This window comes from Scyliorhinus canicula, chromosome 12, assembly GCF_902713615.1.
Source record: "Scyliorhinus canicula chromosome 12, sScyCan1.1, whole genome shotgun sequence".
Classification (NCBI taxonomy): Eukaryota; Metazoa; Chordata; class Chondrichthyes; order Carcharhiniformes; family Scyliorhinidae; genus Scyliorhinus; species Scyliorhinus canicula.
In genome coordinates this window covers 162,575,887-162,584,597 of record NC_052157.1, presented here as the reverse complement: position 1 = coordinate 162,584,597, position 8,711 = coordinate 162,575,887, and the positions used below count along the sequence as shown (strand labels likewise).

The window sequence follows — 8,711 nt, the reverse complement described above, 5'->3', positions numbered from 1 at the left end:
TTGAGAGAATACCAGACCAGACCCCAGCATTTGTTAGGATACCGGACCAGACCCCAGCGTTGGTTAGGATGCGGATAAGAGCCCAGCAAAGTTCTCTTTACTAACATCTGGGGGCTTGTGCCAAAGTTGGGAGAGCTGCCTCACAGACTAGCCAATAACAGCCTGATATAGTCACACTCACAGAATCACACCGTACAATGTCCCAGACATCACTATCACCATTCCTGGGCCCTGTCTCACCAGCAGGACAGACCCAGCAGAGGGGGCGGGTGGCTGAGTGGTATATAGTCAAGAGGGAGTTGCCCTGGGAGTCCTCAACATCGACTCCGGACCCTGTGGGATTTCATGGCTTCGCATTAAACATGGGCAAGGAAACCTGCAGCTGGTTACCACATACCAGCTGATGAATCAGTTACTCCTCCATGTTGAACACCACTTGGAGGAAGCACTGAGGGTGGCAAAGGCACAGAATGTACCCTGGGTGGGGGGGACTTCAATATCCATCATCAACACTGACTCGGTAGTACCCCCACAGACCGAGCCGGCCGGGTCCTAAAGGACAATAGCTGCTAGACTGGGACTGCAGCAGGTGGTGATGGAACCAACAAGAGGGACAAACATGCTTGACCTCATCCTCACCAACCTGCCTGCTGCAGATGTATCTGTCCATGACAGAGTCGGTAGGAGTGACCACTGCACAGTCCTTGTGGAGACAAAGACCCATCTTCACATTGAGGATACCCTCCATCGTGTTGTGTGGCACTACCACCGTGCTCAATGGGATAGACTTCAAACAGATCCAGCAGCTGAAGATTGGGCATCCATGAGGCGCTGTGGGCCATCAGCAGCAGCAGAATTGTATTCAACCACAATCTGTAACCTCCTGGTCCGGCATATCCCCCACTCTACCATTACCACCAAACCAGGGGATCAACCCTGGATCAATGAAGAGAGCAGGAGAGCCAGGCCAGGAGCAACACCAGGCAGACCGAACAATGAGGTGTCAACCTGGTGAAGCTGCAACACAGGACGACTTGTGAGCCAACCAGCTCAGTGATCCCACAACAAACACATCAGATCTGAGCTCAGCAGTCCTGCCACATCCAGCCGTGAATGGTGGGGGACAATTAAACAACTCAGTGGAGGAGAAGGTTCCACAAATATCCCCATCCTCAATGATGGAGGGGCCCAGCACATCTGAGCAACAATCTTCAGCCAGAAGTGCCGAGTGGATGATCCATCTGGGTCTCCTCCGGAGGTCCCCAGCATCACAGATGTCAGTCTTCAGCCAATACGATTCACCCCACGTAATATCATTAAACGGCTGAAGGCACTGGATGCTGCAAAGGCTCTGGGCCCTGACAATATCCCGGCAATAATACTGAAGAATTGTGCTCCAGAACTTGCCGTACTGCTAGTCAAGCTGTTCTAGTACAGCTACAACACTGACATCGACCTGACAATGTGGAAAATAATAATAATCTTTATTATTGTCACATGTAGGCTCACAACAACACAACAATGAAGTTACTGTGAAAAGCCCCTAGTCACCACATTCCGGCGCCTGTTCGGGTACACAGAGGGAGAATTCAGAATGTCCAATTCACCTAACAGCACATCTTACAGGACTGTGGGAGGAAACCGGAGCACCCGGAGGAAACCCACGCAGACACGGGGATAACGTGCAGACTCCACACAGACAGTGACCCAGCCGGGAATCAAATCTGGGACCCTGGCTCTGTGAAGCAACAGTGCTAACCACTGTGCTATCATACCACCCATAAACAATTGCACCCAGTGTGGGGTTCAAACCCAAGACCCTGAGATTAAGAGTCTCATCCTCTACCGACTGAGGTAACCAGGTCCAGGTGTGTCCTGTACACAAGAAACAGGATAAATCTAACCCAGCCAATCACCACCCAATCAGTCTACTCTCCATCATCAGCAAAGTGATGGAAGGAATCATCAACTTGAATTATCAAGCGGCACTTACTCAGCAATAACCTGCTCACGGTCACTCAGCAATAACCTGCTCACAGTCGCTCAGTTTGGGTTCCGTCAGGGTCACTCAGCTCCTGACCTCATTACAGCCTTTGTTCAAACATGGACAAAGAGCTGAATGCCAGAGGTGAGGTGAGAGTGAATGCCCTCAGCATCAAGGCAGCATTTGACCGAGTATGGCATCAAGGAGCCCGAGCTAAACTGAAGTCAGTGGGAATCAGCGGGAAAACTCTCCGCTGGTTGGAGTCATACCCGGCACAGAGGGAGATGGTTGTGGTGGTTGGAGGTCAATCATCTCAGCTCCAGGACATCACTGCAGGAGTTTCTCAGGGTCGTGTCCTCAGCCCAACCATCTTCAGCTGCTTCATCAATGACCTCCCTCCCATCATAAGGTCAGAAGTGAGGATGTTTGCTGATGACTGCACAATGTTCAGCACCATTCGCGACTCCTCGGATAATGAAGCAGTCCATGTCCAAATGCAGCAAGACCTGGACAATATCCAGGCTTGGGGCTGACAAGTGGTAACTTACATCCGGGTCACACAAGCCCCAGGCAATGACCATCTCCAATAAGGGAGGATCTAACCATCGCCCCTTGACATTCAATGGCATTACCATCGCTGAATCCCCTACAATCAACATCCTCTGGGTTACCATTGATCAGAAACTGAACTGGACCCCGCCATATTAATACTGTGGCTACCAGAGCAGGTCAGAGGCTAGCAATTCCGCTGCGAGTAACTCCCTCCTGACCCCCCCAAAGCCTGTCCACCATCTACAAGGCACAAGTCAGGAGTGTGATGGAATACTCTCCACTTGCCTGGATGAGCGCAGCTCCAACAACACTCAAGAATTTCATAGAATTTACAGTGCAGAAGGAGGCCATTCAGCCCATCGAGTCTGCACTGGCCCTTGGAAAGAGCACCCCACCCAAGGTCAACACCTCCACCCTATCCCCATAACCCAGTTAACCCATAACCCTAACCCTAACCCCACCCAACACTTTTTTTTTAAATTTAGAGTGCCCAATTATTTTTTCCAATTAAGGGGCAATTTAGCGTGGCCAATCCACCTACTCTGCACATTTTTGGGTTGTGGGGGCGAAACCCACGCAGACACGGGGAGAATGTGCAAACTCCACACGGACAGTGACCCAGAGCCGGGATCGAACCTGGGACCTCAGCGCCGTGAGGCGGTTGTGCTAACCACCCCCCACCCAACACTAAGGACAATTTTGGACACCAAGGGCAATTTATCATGGCCAATCCACCTAACCCGCACATCTTTGGACTGTGGGAGGAAACCGGAGCACCCGGAGGAAACCCACGCACACACGGGGCGAACGTGCAGACTCCGCACAGGCAGTGACCCAAGCCGGGAATCGAACCTGGGACCCTGGAGCTGTGAAGCAATTGTGCTAACCACAATGCTACCGTGCTGCCCCGTGCTGCCGAGCTGTCGAGAAGCTCGACATCGTCCAGGACAACTGCAGATTTAGCAGGCACGCTGCCTGGGTGTATTTTAAACCAGCGTAATGGAGCACCCTGCCGGCTGGGTAATACAGAAATGTGGCACGGCAGGGCGGAGAATCAGCCCCAGGGTTTTTAATAACATTACTGCCACAAATATATAATATATAACAATTTCTACATTCTTCACACTTCCCTCCATATCTCCTCTTCCCTGGACTGTTTTTGCCATTCTGGTTTTTGGACCAGTTGACCTGTCACGAGGGGTTTCCTGAACCAAGGTTTGTTTTCTCGAGGTGTGACTCTGTTTTGTGAGTGGCCCTCCGACTGTTTGACCAACATGTCACCTTCTCCAAAGTGAAATCTTCTTTGGATTGCAGTAGGTCGGAATGTTGCTGTGCGTAACCCTGACTACGATGCAGTCTTGTATCTGCTCCGTTTTAGGATCACCTTATTCACAACTTTCAGCCAGTCAGTGCATCAACATTGTTCATCTAGTTTCTTGACCATTTTGTTGAACGTGGGTCTTTTTAGTAGCTTGTTAGTCTCTAAATTAAAATAATTATCAAAGGCTTTGAAGACTTCTTATAATTTGTGTGATTATTCATTAATGCCTTGATCATCAGCAACTGCCCCAATAGAGTAAAATAGTGCTGTTGTTGCTGGCTAAACCTCAGTCTTAACCCATATATGGTGGACAAATGACTAAGAGACAGAAGAATATTTATTCACGCGCACACAATGGTTATTCAATCACACAATCCCAATCATAGGTTACACTATACATCAATAGTTCCAAGATCTTAACTTAACTTGGCGGTGACCCACAAGTGCTAGGCAGATACAGGCCCCATCGCAGTCTTATACTTTCTGTTAGTTGGTTATCAATCTGGTTCTCTGTTGGCTCTGGGCTTCCTGCTGTTAGTAGTGTGGATGATCTGCTTCGTCGGCCGGGTGGAAGTCACTGCTTGGGGACTGTGCAGTAACTTTTATTCTGCTTGGATTTCGTGCCCTTTCTGGGTCATTTGTCAAACAATTGATCAGGGCTCAAACAACCTGATCGATCAAGTCCAATCAGGGGCTGTCACATGGATTTTGGGGTGGGCACTCAGAGGCCATGTCTGCAAGTGTTGGGGGCAGGTCTACCATTCCAGATAAGGAACTTTGGTGCCGCTGAGTCTGGTAAACAAGTGTGATTGACAGGGTAGTGCTCTTGTCCCATCTGGGATGGCCTGGAGATGGCCTCCTGCCTGTGTTGTTTGCAACAACCTGCAAAGTCTTTTGAAGTCTGCAAAGCCTGGGCTTTGCAACTTTGTTTGATCTGCTCTGCAGCTTGCTTGCCCATAAACTTGACCACTTTTCCCAGCATCCCTTTTTTGGACGCCATTTTAAGCGGCCACAATGTGTTGAATTGCTCAGACTCTGGTTTATTGTTCAATCCAGATGCAATTCTAAATCTTAAAAAAGACTTTGTCCATCATGCCCTGTGTCTGATCTGGACTTCCCATGTGTCATGAAATGCAAACATGCAACCAATGAACACTCAGAACGGGACACAACCAATGGGCAGTCAGGACACTCAGAGGTGGCATCACCACAAGGGGGCATGACATAAACACTATAAAAGGGGTGAGGCACTCACACCCTGCCTCTTTCCACGGACACGTCTAGAGAGTTAGACAGGGTTGATCAGCAGCATCACACCCCAGCACGTGGCTTAGAGCAAGCTGGTACAGTTAGACTGAGTTACTACAGTTAGATTAGCAGAGAGTCGAACTCATTTGAGAACTGTGATAATAGTTCAATAAACACGTTGAACTCATTTCAGAGTCTGGAGCATCCTTTAGTTAAGACTGCATCAAGTAGCAGCCAGTGTTATCCGAAGCAGCATAACATAACGCCATGAGCGGCAATTAGTCCGGCAAGATGGGTCCAGAATCCATAGCTGCTCTCAGCCTTTAGGTTTTAAAAAAAAGTTTTGTTGCAATAATGGAGTTGTCCAGCCCTGATCAGCTTTCGCTGATATCCACTGCGGTCACTGATCCGATTTGCTCATTGTTTGTAACTTTGCAGAAGTTTGAAGCTAACCTCTGGAAGTTGCTTTGAGCTGTTTTCGCTTCTTTCCTCCCACTGGGAAGTCACTCTGAGCAGCCAAATGTCTTTGTAACTCTCTGCCTTACAGTCACCAAGCTGACCTCCAACCCAGACTGCAGGATGGATCAAACCTGCGCTCACTAAAAATGATTCTCTCTCTCTCTGTCTCTCTCTCTCTGTCTCTCCCCACCCCCCCCCCCCCCTGCCCGGCCCTCAAATTGAAGATTTTGAGCCTTTTTCAAAGCTTGCTCCCCCTTCTTCAATTGTCGTTGGGTTCTGTGACTGAGCTTCTGGATCGGGATTTTTCAGAGACATACAGACTAACCTATGGTAAGCTGGACATTAATCTTTTCTCTGTCCCTCTGCCTCCATGTCTTCCGTGGAGATCTTTTCGAGATTTTTAACTGTCTTGCCAAAGTCTTCAGTTTTGGTGGGGTTTTTTCAGGTCAGATTGCAAATTTTATTTAAGTTGATATTTTGGAGATTTCAGGGTTAGACTTCATTGCTGCCACCATGTTATATATTGGTTGTGAATGATTAAGGAATAGTTGCAGAGACGTATATTCATCTGAACAGTAACTGGTTTATTACATGAACCTAACTATTAACAGATATACAAGACTACAGGTGTTACTCAGTCTAAACCAATTAGCTTTTCTCCTTCTTGACTTAGTCATGTGACTCTCTTACATCATCATGTGGGCAGTACTGTAGTCCCACATGTGATTGGACTAAGACTTCACCCTATTTCATTTTTAATGTAAAATATATAAAGAGATATGTTCATTGCTATTTTAAAAATTGAAACCATGTCTGTCTGTGACCCCAAACGAAAGGAACTCCCAGCAAGTATTGGAGAAACCTACACGTCGTGAACAGTTGCTAATGACCCCTGTGGGCTACACTGGCCAAATTCAGAGAGAGTTATACAAAGGCCATCTACATTTGATAACTCAGGCTGGTTACAGGAACCAACGTGGGTTGGTCAATCCTCTTTGAAGGAATCCCTCATTGGGCTTTGATCTTGAATTCTGGATCCATGTGAAACAAGATTTATTTCCTATGTGGGCTCTGCACTGAGAATCTTCTTTTTGTCTATCCCTCTTCTATTGTATGAGTGTAAAGGATCCCTCCTCCAGGGTTTGAGTCTGTACAAATAAACTAACCCTTCAGCTGTATCCAATCTCCAGTTTGCTGTAGTGTTATTCGTACAAAACTGGATCCGACCAACGCCAAGGTGTTGGCAAAATAAGCCATCACAGACATCAAAACGTCTTTCTGTTGGTGAATGGATTCTGAGAGGAGAAATCAGGGCTATTTAAATAACACACAGATTAACCCTTTCAGCCCTGAACACATAAATACAACAGCAGGGACATAGAGACACAGAAACTCCTAAATCCTGCCCCAAAACACAGAAACTTCCCAAACTCAATCTCCCTCAAGGAAAAGAGATCTAGCAATTTCTCCACTGCCCACAGATAGAGATGTGGCCCCCCTCTGACCTTGGGGGGGGGGGGGGGGGGGAGAGAATAGAGACATAGAAAACCCTCAACCACACCTCCCCCAAGTACCTACCCTCCAGGACAAGAGACTGCACCCCCATCACAGGGAGTATTGTATCCAGTTTCCAGACTGCACTTTCGGAAGGAGACGTTGGAGAGCGTGCAGAAAGAACCCCAGAAATGGCTCTAGGGCTGAAGAACTTCAGTTCTGAGGATGGATTGGAGAAGTTGGGTCTGTTTTCAAGTAGAAGGGAAGCTGAGAGGAGATTTGACAGAGGTTTTCAAAATCAGGAGGGGTCTGGACAGAGTTGATCAGCAAATCCCTACAGTGCAGATGGAGGCCATTTGGCCCATCGAGTCTGCACCGACCCTCTGAAAGAGCATGAATCTGAGTCTGCTTTCCCCCCCCCCCCCCTTCATATCCCACAACCCAGTAACCCCACCCAACCTTTTGGAGCCTAAGGACAATTTAGCATGGCCAATCCATCTAACCTGCACATCTTTGGACTGTGGGAGGAAACCGGAGCACCCGGAGGAAACCCACGCAGACAGACGGAGAACGTGCAGACTCCGCACAGTCACCCGAGGCTGGAATTGAAACCAGGACCCTGTCACTGTGAGGCAACAGTGCTAACCACTGTGTCACCGTGCCACCCGGATCCATGCCACTGTGACGCAACAGTGCTAACCACTGTGCTACCATGCCATCCGGATCGCTGCCACAATGAGGCAGCAGTGCTAACCACTATGCTACTATGCGGCCCAGGTCCCTGGCACTGTGAGACAGCAGTGCCAACCACTGTGTCATCCGGGTCCCTGGCACTGTGAGGCAGCAGTGCTAAGCACAGTGCCGTCCGGGTCCCTGGCACTGTGAGGCAGCAGTGCTAAGCACTGTGCCGTCCGGGTCCCTGGCACTGTGAGGCAGCAGTGCTAAGCACTGTGGCACCCAGGAGCCTGGTACTGTGAGGCAGCAGCGCTAACCCACTGTGTAATAGAGAGAAACTGTTCCCACTTGTGAAAGGACCGAGATTGAGAGGGGACAGAGTTAAAGTAATTACTAAAAGGAACAAAACAATATGAGGAGAAATGTTTTCACACTGTGGTAGTCACCACTGTTGTATTATATTGTATATACTGCACTGCATATGAGTGTATTACGGTAAGGCCCCTGTACTACAGGTACGGGGGTAGATCCCTGCCTGCTGGCTCCGCCCAGTAGTGGGAGTATAAATGTGTGGGCTCTCCGAGCTGCAGCCGTTTCGGCTCCACATCTCTGTGTAATAAAGCCTCGATTACACTCAACTCTCGTCTCGTCGTAATTGATAGTGCATCAATTTATTACGCAGAGATTTTACAACGATGGATCTCTGCATCAAGCCTGATCGTCTGCAGCTGCTCCCTCAAGCAGACAACGCCAAGTCGGCCTTCGCCCATTGGCTAGCCTGCTTCGAGGCCTACATCGGATCTGCGACAGAACCACCCTCAGAGACACAGAAGCTCCAGATCCTCTACACGCGGCTGAGCTCCGATATCTTCCCCCTCATCCGGGACGTGCCTACCTACGCTGAGGCCATGGCGCTACTGAAGGAGAACTACACACAGCAGACCAACAAACTCTACGCCAGGCATCTCCTGTCCATGC

The 8,711-nt window shown here is 48.9% G+C and overlaps 1 non-coding gene across 1 annotated transcript; it reads right to left on the bottom strand.

Annotated features, from left to right (window-relative positions):
* Nucleotides 1–1,791: 1,791 nt before the first annotated feature.
* trnak-cuu lies at nucleotides 1,792–1,864 on the bottom strand. The gene has a single exon. It is a non-coding gene; the product is annotated as a tRNA-Lys (tRNA).
* Nucleotides 1,865–8,711: the final 6,847 nt, after the last annotated feature.